General features: G+C 38.3%; 1 long non-coding RNA gene across 1 annotated transcript; it reads right to left on the bottom strand.

The window, feature by feature from the left end:
* Positions 1 to 3,288: 3,288 nt before the first annotated feature.
* On the bottom strand, positions 3,289 to 11,998 carry LOC121648331. Its single transcript, XR_006011951.1, has 2 exons — positions 11,736 to 11,998; positions 3,289 to 3,925 (listed from the first exon to the last, which is right to left on the bottom strand). It is a non-coding gene; the product is annotated as an uncharacterized LOC121648331 (long non-coding RNA).
* Positions 11,999 to 12,812: the final 814 nt, after the last annotated feature.

The following is a 12,812-nucleotide window of genomic DNA, read 5'->3' as shown; positions in this document are numbered from 1 at the left end:
ATATTGAATACAAAATTTAAAAGCCTTCACATAAAGAAGTATAACAAAAAAAAAAGAAAGAAGAAAAAAAAAGGCACACCTCATAATCGTTCACACACAATCGCACACATATACAAACCAAGCTTCATGCGCAGTCGCCCCGCCCACCCATACCCCATTCTGTACAAACATGAACTATTATTAAGAACTGCCTCTGAACTTCAAATAAGTATAAAAGTAGTAATAAAATGCAAACATCTGGCTCAACACTGCTGTGAGGAAACAATAGCTTGGGGATCCATTCACACCGGAACCCAGCCCCCCCATGGGCACACTGGGCGCCACCACAGGAACCACCCAGGCCCGGGCAGGATGGGGTCCACACCACAGCCACAGGGCTGCAGTGCAGGACCCCCAGCCACCCAGACAAGAGCAGTCACCATGGAAACAACCCTGAAGAGCAGGAAGAGCCACCGGTGTGCAGGACCACCAGGAGGAAAACACTGGAGTTAAAAAGTAAAAATAAGAATAAATAAACTTAGAAACAATAAGAACTGATCAGAGTGATAAAAATAAAAATACAGTTAAAGTAGTTCAGGAAAAATATAAAATGAAATAACAAAATAAAACAAGATAAAATAAAAGCATTTATAAAAACTACTTAATAAAAAATAAAACAGTAAAACAATAAAACAGAAATTCATATAAATAGGTAGCAAAATATTATAAGAATATATGACTAAATAAGCAAAATTCTAAAACAATAGCAAATAAAATTCGGCTAAACATTAGACTAAAAAGAAAGGTCTTGAGCCTTTTTTTAAAACATCAACAGTCTCTACAGCCCTGAGGCTCTCTGGCAGGCTGTTTTACAGTCGAGGCCCGTAGTGGTGGAACGAAGCCTCACCATAAGTCTTGGTTCTGACTTTGGGAACAACTAAAAGACCAGTACCAGAAGACCTCGGGGTCTGCGAGGGTTCATACTCTAAAAGCAGGTCTGATAAAAAAGAAGACCCAAGATCATTAATCAAATCTACTAGAAATAAAAGCATGCACCTCGGTCCTGGCAAGAGAGAAAAAAGGGTGGAGTCTGGCTATGTTTTAAAGATTATAAAATTCTGTCTTTGAGACATTTCTAATGTGTGGAATAAAATCCAGCTCAGAGTCAAGAAGGACACCCAGATTTCTCACACACTGGAAATATATGTTTTGTAATTTTGGTAAAATGCTCTCTCTCTTGTCTTCAGGACCAATAATTAAAACTTCTGTTTTGTCCTGACTGAGCTGTAAGAAGTTCTCTGCCATCCATGACTTAATATCTAAAATACAGTTTAAAAGAATGTTAACTGACTTCAGGTCATCAGGAAACACAGCGATGTAAAGCCTCATATCATCAGCATAGCTGTGAAAATCAATGCTGTGTCTCTTGATGACATCCCAAAGTGGCAACATGTACAAATTAAAAAGAAGTGGACCTAGAATTGATCCTTGGGGAATACCAAATTGGATATTATGGATCTTTGAGAAGCATGTATCCATATTTACATGAAACTATTGATCTGTGAGATAGAGTAAAACCATTTAAGAACAGTACCTGAGAGGCCCACCAGACTTGTGAGTCTGTTTAATAAAATCTGGTGAGCTACTGTATCAAAGGCAGCGCTTAGATCCAGTAGAACCAGAACTGAATGTTTATGTGCATCAAAATTACACCTGAGGTAATTAACAATCTTTAAAAGGGCATCTCGGTACAGTGGTTCTTCCTAAAACCAGACTGGTGTTTTTCCAAAATATTGTTTTTATCCAAGAATCCTGTTTCTTTTTTTATCCTTTTTCGATGATTTTACTTAAAAATGGTTGGTTGGATACTGCTCGGTAATTATTAAAAACAGTGGGGTCTAAATACTCTTCTCTAGAAGGGGTCTCACCACCCCCATTTTGAAGGCAGATGGGAAAACACTCGTCTGAAGAGAATAATTCACTATATTTAAAAAATCATACTCAAAGAAACCACAAAATATTTTTAAAAGTGATGTGGGAATTGGGTCTAAAAGGCAGGTTGTCCTGGTTGATGCATCTTTGCACCAACCAGGACAAAACTCTCCAGTGTTTCCTCAGGTAAAAGTAGAGGTTCAGATCTGTTAAAATCAAAATGATGAAATGTGCTATACAAATAAACGTGACTTGCGTTGATCGATTTTCATGTAATACCCCCCGTAAAAATATTCTTACCAGCACATATCTACACTGTAAACGGTTTGTCCCGTGTGGATTCTCATATGTTCGGTTAAACTTGTCTTGTCGCTAAATCTATGTCCACATTCATCACAGCTGAATGGTTTGTCTCCTGTGTGGATTCTCATGTGTCGGGTTAAGTGTGTCTTTTGACTAAATCTACGTCCACATTCATCACAGCTGAATGGTTTGTCTCCTGTGTGGATTCTCATGTGTCGGGTTAAGTTTGTCTTTTGACTAAATCTATGTCCACATTCATCACAGCTGAATGGTTTATCTCCTGTGTGGATTCTCATGTGTTCGGTTAAACTTGTCTTGTAGCTGAATCTATGTCCACATTCGTCACAGCTGAACGGATTGTCTCCTTTGTGGATTCTCATGTGTTCGGTTAAACTTGTCTTGTGTCTACATCTATGTCCACATTCATCACAGCTGAATGGTTTGTCTCCTGTGTGGATTCTCATGTGTTCGGTTAAACTTGTCTTGTGTCTGAATCTATGTCCACATTCATCACAGCTGAATGGTTTGTCTCCTGTGTGGATTCTCATGTGTTCGGTTAAATTTGTCTTGTATCTGAATCTATGTCCACATTCATCACAGCTGACTGGTTTGTCTCCTGTGTGGACTCTCATGTGTCGGGTTAAGATTGTCTTGTATCTGAATCTATGTCCACATTCATCACAGCTGAATGGTTTGTCTCCTGTGTGGATTCTCATGTGTTGGGTTAAATGTGTCTTTCGACTAAATCTATGTCCACATTCATCACAGCTGAATGGTTTGTCTCCTGTGTGGATTCTCATGTGTTCGGTTAAATTTGTCTTGTATCTGAATCTATGTCCACATTCATCACAGCTGAATGGTTTGTCTCCTGTGTGGATTCTCATGTGTTCGGTTAAGCTTATCTTTCGACTAAATCTATGTCCACATTCATCACAGCTGAATGGTTTGTCTCCTGTGTGGATTCTCATGTGTATACTGAGATGTTTTTTATGACTAAATATTTTTCCACAAACATCACATTCAACAGTTTTTTTCTTTGTGTGGTCTCTTTCCTGGATATTTACATTGTGTGTCGATCTAAAACATTTCTTTCTGTTCAAACAGCTCAAAGACCTTTTTGTTAAGTGTCTCTGGAGATGTTGTCGGTCGTGAAATTCCTCACCACATTCACAGCTGCTCAGTGACTTTTTGGCCGTGTTAGACTCCACATCACTGTTTACACCTGATCCATGTGCCTTGTTGCCATTCCAGCTTTTATCATCGTCTTCCATTTCAGGTCCAAAATGTGACAAATGTATCTCAGAAAAGCCTGAAGCCTTTCTGTCACTATTTGGTTGTAAATAAATGTTTGGGTCTGGATTACTGGTTATTTCTTGTCCTCCAAAGTCATCTCCATCAGTTTCTGATTTAATCTGTTTAGCTGGGTTGGTGGTTGGAGTCTCTACCTCTGTGTTGCCCTCAGTTTTGGTTTGATGATGATAGGCTGAATATGAACACGGCTGAGGTTCTTTATTATCATCTTCACTCTTTAGAGGAGCCATCATAATTGGTAGACTGGTGACACTCTCCATCATCCCATCATCGACTGTTCTCCATCTTGATTGGGACATAGTTCTTCTGGTTCAACTTTTTTGGAGATGGGACTCTAGGTCCAGACTTCTTTTACAAGGAAACCCCTCTGGAATCAGCTGCTGCACATCTGCAGGAAACGCTGGAATGAAAAAGAAAGATAAAGATCATGCAGCAGAAAAATTCCCACCTCATCCCCTCAGAGCTTCTTTAAAGTCACACCTTTAAAATATCTTCATGCTTTGGCTGCATAATATTTTGAAAATTTACCTTCATCACAATAATAGCAAAACACAATCTGATCCATGGTTGGAGACCTCGCTGACTGTACACTACACAAATTATTAAGGAAATTCAGCTTTTTGTGTGATGTCAGAATAAACCTAATATCCACTATAACCTTTACAGGTCAACTTAATTTGACTTTCTTGAAATTTCTGAATGCACAGGTACAACTGTTCAACATTTATATTTTAATTGCAGAACATGCTGTTCTCTTCATTATGTGGAAATGTTTATTTCCACACAATACATTTATGTTCACCATAGAGTTTCAATGGTACGTTTTTATTTATCTTTGTATAAATGCTGCCTGTGATGCTGCAGGAACACTTGAGTGCAAACTATATTCTTCTGTTGATCTTTTTCTTATCAAAATCTGACACAAAAATCTCAGCGATGTGTTGCTACCCCTAAAGAATTCCTGCTCCTCTCGCCACCCTATAAATATTTTTCTAGTATTTTCATTCCACATGTTTTACTTTTCTCAGTTTAGTCTTGCAGAGAAAACAGAACTTAAAGAAAACAAAATATTTTCTGTTGCATCTGAAAACCAGCTCAACCCCCCTGAGCCACCACCCCACCGCACCAACAACCAAAATTAAAAAAAAAAAAAAAGAAAAAAGTACCGTCTTTTGTCTGCTTTTTCATTTACGATCAAAATCGGAAAATGGAAACAAAACAGAAGCTATTCCAAGAATCCAAAGACAAAAAATGAGAAAAACCCAATTAAAATCTGGCCTGTTTTGGATTTCAGCAATCCCTGTTATTATTTTTCCTTCAGAATTGAAAGATGAAGACAGGTTAAGAGGTGGTTGATTTTTTTCCCCCACATGTAAAAAAAAGAAAAGAAAAAGACAGTCTGCTATTTTTCTTTGCCTGATGATCATGTGTGCGGACATTGTAACCCACTATGCAACAAGTTCTCCCCATGTCGATCACGGTGGCTAACAAGTGGTTCCAAACATGGCCAACTTTCCCATCAGCCACCACAGGTCTAGTGATATGATGCCATGTTTCTATGCCCTATACCTCTTTTCAGTTCATGGTAAAACCTCTCATCAGGTCAGACTGTCAGAGCTCTGCAGACACATCTACATAAACATCTGACATTTGGTTGTTTAAACTTTCTCTCATCCAACCTGTTGTGACCGCTTAGGCCCATAAAGTTTATCGAGCTGTTTTTGTCCCAATTCTTTCTCTTCCCGACCAAGGAACAGCAAACGCCTGATTACTATCATTAAGTGTGTTACGAGTGAATTTGTCCCGACAATCGGCTCTGAAATGGGTAGTGGCTGACAATTGGAAGAATTGAACATGTTCAGTATTTACAACCAAAACTCTTGACGTGTGTGAGGAAAAGTGACGACTCCTGAGTTTCATGCAGGAAAAAAAGTCATGTGTTTACCATGTAAAACACATCCACAAACACGCACTACATATGGAGCTGTTAACTAAAACCTCAGATATCAACATTTAACAAACAAACACAGAAATCTGCCACCACATCTTTTACAACCAGACAAACACACTGATGAAGTTAAAAGGTTCCCTCATCAGTATCTAACAGGACTAATAAAATGTTCCTTATTGGTACAGTTCTGCAGCTGTTTCTGAGTTGGACAAGGACTAATGTGGACAGTAAGTACAGACCAAGCAGCCAAAAGTGTAAAAAAAAATTCACCTGTCAGTTTAACTCAGCACATTATATTAACTGATATTTTATCTATGATAGCAGGAAATCCTGACCTACTTTCTATCCAGGGTTGCAATAACCAGTAGCTTTATGTTTCAGCTAACAGCAGATAGAGCAGCACTACAACAAACCACGGCAACAAGCTTTGACAGTAAGTCGTACCAGGGTCATTATTACAGCTTCTCAAAATGGGCGATGAAGAATATCAACTAGTGATTATCATGTCATGTTTAATATAAATCTGCAGCTCCTCACCAGCCGCCTCACCTGTATCACAGCAGTTATCAACCAGTCTGTTGCTGCTGTCGATGGAGACTTTGAAATTATCACGTCATCTCATCCTGAAGTGCTTTTTTATTTTTAAAAATAAGGCCCCTCTCTGCTCCCTCTTTCCTCTGATTCCATTTGCGCCACCACATTCCTCTTCCTCTCAGCTGTTCCGCCTCCGCGGGGTTTGCTTGTGTTGATTAATCTTTTTTTTTTTTTTATCTGGACTAGACTACTGACTGATTTGTATTAGTTTATAGTGAAAACAGACTAGAACAAGAGCATCATGTCATTTTTTACAAGTAGGCCAGTCACTTATGACCCAGAGCACTTCCACCAAGTGCACACTTCATAGGGGACCATGGGGTGTAGTGTAGGTATTGGGACAGGGCCCTAGTCCTCCGAGCGGACAAACGTCGAAACGTAGAAGACGAACAATAGCAACAAGTGGGGTTTCATGAGATGGCGGAGTGAGCAGACGTACCTCGTGCAGGCTCCCGAACCTAACTTTACCAGACCTTCCCAAACACTTTTCCCAGGTCCTCTCAGCTTGTAAACCACGCTCTGACAGCTGCAGGAAACCTTTTTTGTCTTCTTTTCTTCCAACCAGCTTCTTTTTTTTCTTTATACAACTCCCTCAAAGTATTTTCTTCGCAAGCATGGCTGGAGTTAGCATGGATCATGGCTACTCGCTAGCCACCCTGCAACAAGCTTGTGACGAAGACATCGAGTGGCTGGATCAACAAGCGGAAGAAAGCACCTGCCTGAAACAACCAAACGACCCACAAACGAGTAGACACCATACCCCACTGAAAAGTCCAAAACCAAAAAAATCCAAGACAGCTGATCCGGAACGTGAAGTCTCCAATAGCATGCTTCTTAATGCCATCCACAGCCTTGCTCAAAAATTTGATATTCAAGGTGAATCTATACAGGCTTTTGAGTGGCAGCTGAAAGAAAACACTGATGCAGTTGTCAAGATAAAAGAGTTGGTTGACACCAATACTTCTGCCCTAAAAAATGTAAACAAATTGAAGACTCAAATGACTGCACTCCAAAAAGAGAACATGGAGCTCAAGGATCGCCGCTTGGAGCATGCAAGATACAAACGAAATTTGTACGTTTGAATGGCTTACCTGAAAAAGATGGTGAAAACGTCAGAGAGGAAGTGATTAAGATCATAGCTGAAATTGTTCCCATGTCAACTCAGCAACTCCAGAACACAGTGGATAAGGTGCACAGGCTGGGCCAGAAGACCAAAACGGACAGACCCAGACAAATCATCATCCAATTCGGGATGAGAACAGTTCGTGATCAAGTTTGGAAAATGTCCAAGAATTCCAGGATCTGCAATGACCGGAAAATTCGCTTTAGGGAGGATTTCTGCAAGGAAGACCGCGAAGCACACACCCGCCTGTGGCCAAAGGTGGAGGAAGCGAGGAAGAAGGGACTCAAAGCTTTCCTTCGCGACGGCTGCGCCTTCATCAACAAACGCCAAGTGACAAACTGATCTCCTTTTTTCTTCTTCTCCTCCTGACTTTAGCTGCTAATGGATGAAGGTATACCAAATTTGTCTTTCGTCGGTTTCATCCATGCTTTTTCACAATACCAAACGTTTTGCTGGAAAGGGGGTAATAGAGAGAAAGAAGAAGAATAAGAGGAAAAGTAAAAAATTATTAAAAAAAAAAATATATAAAAAAAAGGGAAAGAAAATTGAAATGATAATAGAAAAAGGAATTAAAAGTAATAATATATATATATATATATATATATATATATAATTAAAAAAATAAATAAATAAAAAGGAAAGAGGGAAAAATATAAGAAATAGATGGGGGTGGATAGGAAGAACAGTTGCTGCAAGCTTTATGCCCCCCCCCCTCCCCCCCTTTTTGTTTTTTTGTTGGTCTATGTTTATGTTATGCCTGCACGGTATAGTTGCCCTTACTCAGGTTCTACTTATGGCACTTTCATTGTTCTCATTAAATGTTAGAGGCTTAAAGAACAGCACAAAACGCAAGGCAATTTTTTCTTTTCTGCAAGGAACAACCTAGAATTAACTGTCATCTTTTTCAAGAGACACACTCGACAAAAAATGATGTTAATTTCTGGAGATCTTAATGGGGATGCACCAATGACTTATTTTTTTCGCATGGAACCGCACACTCAGCGGGTGTGGCCATTTTCTTTAACCACAATGATGGCAAAGTCATTGAACAGAAGGGTGACAATGAAGGCCACTGGCTTATGATTATTATTGAACTCAGTGACTGTAAATACATCTTGGCTAACATCTATGGTTACAATAACCAATCTAAAAATAGGAGACTAATGCGCAACGTGAATACCATGATTGATGAATGGAAGTTTATGTTCTCTACAGACAAGGTCATAATAGCAGGCGACTTTAATGTGGTCCCAGATGAATGGCAAGATATGTCGCCAACCTTGCTTACTACTCATGCTTTCAACCCTGTTATCGCAAACTTCTTGAGGTCCCTTGACCGGATTGACATATGGCGCAAAAATAACCCAGATAAAATGCAATATACTTGGAGTAATAAGGCTGACTGTCCTAAATATTCTAGGATAGACTACTGGCTGATATCAAGCAACTTGGTTGAATTATCTTCTAGCTGTGAAATTTACCCCTCTCCTCTCACTGACCACTGTGCGATTTCCCTATCTATCTCAGCACAAAAGGACTACATACTACCAAAAACATCTCTTTGGAAATTCAATAGTCATCTTTTAAGTCAAAAGTTATTCTGTAATGAAATTTTTGCCTTAATTAGAGATACTATGAAGTTAAATGATTTAAGTCCCCTTAAAAAATGGGAATGGTTGAAATTTAAAGTTAGGGAAATCAGTATTCAGGAAGGGAAGAAAATGGCGGTTAAGAGAAGACAACAACAATCTGAACTAATATTTCAAATTAACTCGTTTTACAACCAAGATATTTGAATGGACAGAAAAAATGCAGAATTGCTTGCACTACAATCAAAATTAGTTGACTTTTACACCGAGAAGGCCAAAGGTGCTTCATCCTATTTTTTCAACTTGGAAAAAAACAGACAATCTAAAAAGGTTATAAACAAACTAAACATTGAGAACTGTATTACTGACGACCAGAATAAGATCGATAACTATATTTGTAACTTTTATAAGAGCCTATATAGTTCAAAATACATAGACAATGAAGCTACCCTTTTCCTGGACATGATCAGAGAATTACCTCCTAAAATCGATGATAACTTTAAATCCCTGACAGAAGCTAAAATGACAATCACTGAACTGGACGATGCCCTGTCTCAAATGTCCAACGGCAAGTCTCCCGGCCCTGATGGCCTCACTGTAGAATTCTTTAAAGATTTTTGGGGTGAAATCAGATTTTTAGTATACGAGGCCTTTACGGGATGTATTGAAAATAACATGTTGTCACCAACTATGAAACAAGGTTTAGTTACTCTCATACCTAAACCCAACAAAGACAAACTTTCCTTGGACAACTGGAGACCTATTACACTTCTATGCGTAGATTACAAATTGCTAGCTGACGTTTTCGCAAATAGACTTAAAAGAGGCTTAAATACAATTATTGACGAGACACAATCGGCATTCATAAAAAGTAGACATATTCATAACCACACACGTTTAATCCTAGATATACTTGATTACAGTTCTCTAGTCCCTCAAGAAAGTCTAATCCTTTTTCTAGACTTCTTTAAAGCCTTTGACTCCCTAGAGCACCCGTTTCTATTTAAATCCTTAGCCATGTTTGGATTCGGGAAGAACTTTTGTAGAGTTATTCAAATGTTTTACAAAGATATTTCCAGCAGCATCTCCCTTTCTCAGGGTCCCTCCACAAGATTTCCAGTAAATCGGGGCATCCGTCAAGGCTGTCCAATTAGCCCCCTCCTATTTATTAGCGCTAGTGAAATGTTGGCAATTCATCTTAAAAACTCCTCTGACATCAGGGGCATAAACATATTGGGGAAAGAATTTGTAATCAGTCAGTTTGCAGATGACACAGCATTACTGCTCAACAATGGTGATATGGTTCCCAAAGTATTAGACAAAGTTAACTTTTTTCCAAAGCATCTGGTTTAGCTCTTAATCGCCAAAAATGTGAAATTCTGACTGTCCATGATAACAACCAAAGGTATATTGATAACATCCCGGTAAGATGTGAGGTCAAATATCTCGGCCTAAAAATATCAAGAAATCGGCAGAACAGGGTAACCTTGAATATTTCTCCTAGACTGAAATCCATCCAAAAATCTTTAAACCACTGGCTATCACGTGATATATCTCTGCTAGGCCGCATTCTCCTGTCAAAAGCTGAGGGGATTTCAAGTCTCATTTACCCCTGTCAATCCCTATTTAAACCATCTGATGCTATTAAAAACAGCTAACTCTATTATTTTTAATTTCATATGGAAAAACAAAACTCACTATTTACGTAAATCTCAACTGGTCAGGGTTTATAACAATGGGGGTTTGAGAGCCATGGAATTTGAATTGGTAATAGCTGCTCTTAGGATCAAATGGCTGAAAGAGTGCATTTCTCAGTCCCAGTCAATATGGTATCATATTCCTAACCAACTATTTAACAAGATTGGTGGTATTAATCTCCTACTTAGATGTGATTTTGAAGTACCTAAAATTTCTGTTCACCTCTCGGACTTCCACAAACAAGTATTACTGTATGCAAAGATGTTATTCACCCACAATTTCTCCCCACATAAGTATATATTATGGAATAACAGAGTTATTACCATCAACAGGAAATCTTCATTCAAACCCGACTGGTATGAAAAGGGAATTCTCTTTGTGCATGATATGCTAGATTCCAATGGTCAAATACTATGCTTTAATGACTTTGTGACCAAATACAATATTAGTATTTCAAAAAAGAAATATGATCAATTCTGTAAACCTATCCCCATCCCCTCACTGCGTCTATCCAAAATGCTATGCCGCTTCCCCCCACTCCCCCATCCCTGCCCACTCTTTTAATTGGAGATATAAACTTGTTTGATAAAAAGTGCAATAATAAATTAATTAGCTTAATCTTCAAACAAAACCTTTTTGGAGACTTTACCTCTCCTTCTGTTGGAAACCACATCGAAGCTTCCCTTAAAAAGAAGGCATTCTCGACATATAAATCATACCCTATCTTACCTAAAGTTAAGGAAACTCATTTTAAAATAATTTCGGCTATATACCCTGTTAATAATTATATGCATGAGAGGTTTAAATTTGATGTGGATCCTTGCTCCTTTTGTTCTTCCAAGGCAGAACTATTTTTCATCTTTTCTATGAATGCTCTATTGTCAACTTGTTTTGGTCTGGCATCCACAGTTGGCTATCCCTAAGATTGAATAACATTCCTGTGTTTGTTTATAATGATGTTATTTACAATAAATTCTATTGTAAAAACAAAACAAACAAACAAAAAAAAAAAAATTATGACCCAGACCACCGCTCTTCCTGTGGCCGTGAGATAGTCCGGGCCTGTTACAGAATAACTCTTCTTCCATTCTTACAACATGTCCTGCCAGACATTACAGTGTATTTTTATTTATTTATTTCACTAGTTTTATTTAAAGACCTAAAGAAAAAATCCGCCACAATTGCAAATCACATCAACCCCACACAGCCACCACTCTTACCGATTAAACTGAACACATAAATAGTAAATTCTTACTTCATTCTCCACGAGGCTTCCCTCGATAACAAGTCTTTGTCCGGTCCTTCTTCAGTCCCGTCTTTCCTCCCCAGCGTGATGGTGTCCACAGAGGACAGAAACGAACAATCATCAGTATCTAAAATACGTCGGAGGCTCCAGGTGTAGTTTAAAGTGTGAATTGCTGTTGCAGAAAATACAATGAAAGGACGTGAATTAACTTTTTTCTCTGACCAAGAAAAACAACATAACGTTGCAGTACGGCAGTCTTCTTCTTCTTCTTCTTCTTCTTCTTCTTCTGCTGCTGCTTCTTCTTCTTCTTCGGCGGCTCGCACTCAACGACTTGGTGCATTTTCGCCACTACCTGGTCAGGAGTGTGAACAGCAGACATTTATCTGCTACACGAACGAACAAAAAAGGACGGACTGAACTTTAGAAAACATCTGTATACCCTTGTATTGAGCTCCCGAGACAAAGATTTAATTTAACAGAAATAACTTATCATTTTGTGACACAGAAAAAGAAACCCTGATTCACCTGTTCTTTGACTGTGTTTATGTTTAACAGTTTTAGACCTCTTTTCAAAGTTTTATTATAGAGCATGATAGTGATTTTCCCAAATTAAAATTCGAATGTATTAAATTTGGGCTCACAGTAGGCGACAAATACAAAAAACGTTTGTATAACTCCCTAATTTTATTAGCAAACACTTCATCCACAAATGTCGTTATTTAAAAATGAAGCCATTGCTTGTGATGTTTAGGAATGAGTTGTTGCATTAAAAAAAAGAAACAAACAAACAAAAAAGAAAAAGAAAAAACTGTAAAATTTGTTGAGACAAAGCAAGCCTTGGACATTTACAATTATTTCAGCACTTGGACTTTTAACTAGACCTTTTTTTCTTTCTTTCTTTTTTCCTTATATTGTTTCAATTCAGTCTGTCTTGTTATTGACTCTGAATGTGCTCCCAGAGATTTAAATTTTTGTCAAGATCAGTCTGTATACTTTAGACCTTATACCTTTACTGTTATCTACTACCAGTCTTTGTTGCAAATAAAGGTGTTAAAAATCTTTATACAAATACATATAGTCTCATTT

This window comes from Melanotaenia boesemani, chromosome 11 (genome assembly GCF_017639745.1).
Source record: "Melanotaenia boesemani isolate fMelBoe1 chromosome 11, fMelBoe1.pri, whole genome shotgun sequence".
Taxonomy (NCBI): domain Eukaryota; kingdom Metazoa; phylum Chordata; class Actinopteri; order Atheriniformes; family Melanotaeniidae; genus Melanotaenia; species Melanotaenia boesemani.
Note: the sequence above shows the minus strand (reverse complement) of the source record. Positions and strands in the feature narration are given on the sequence as shown.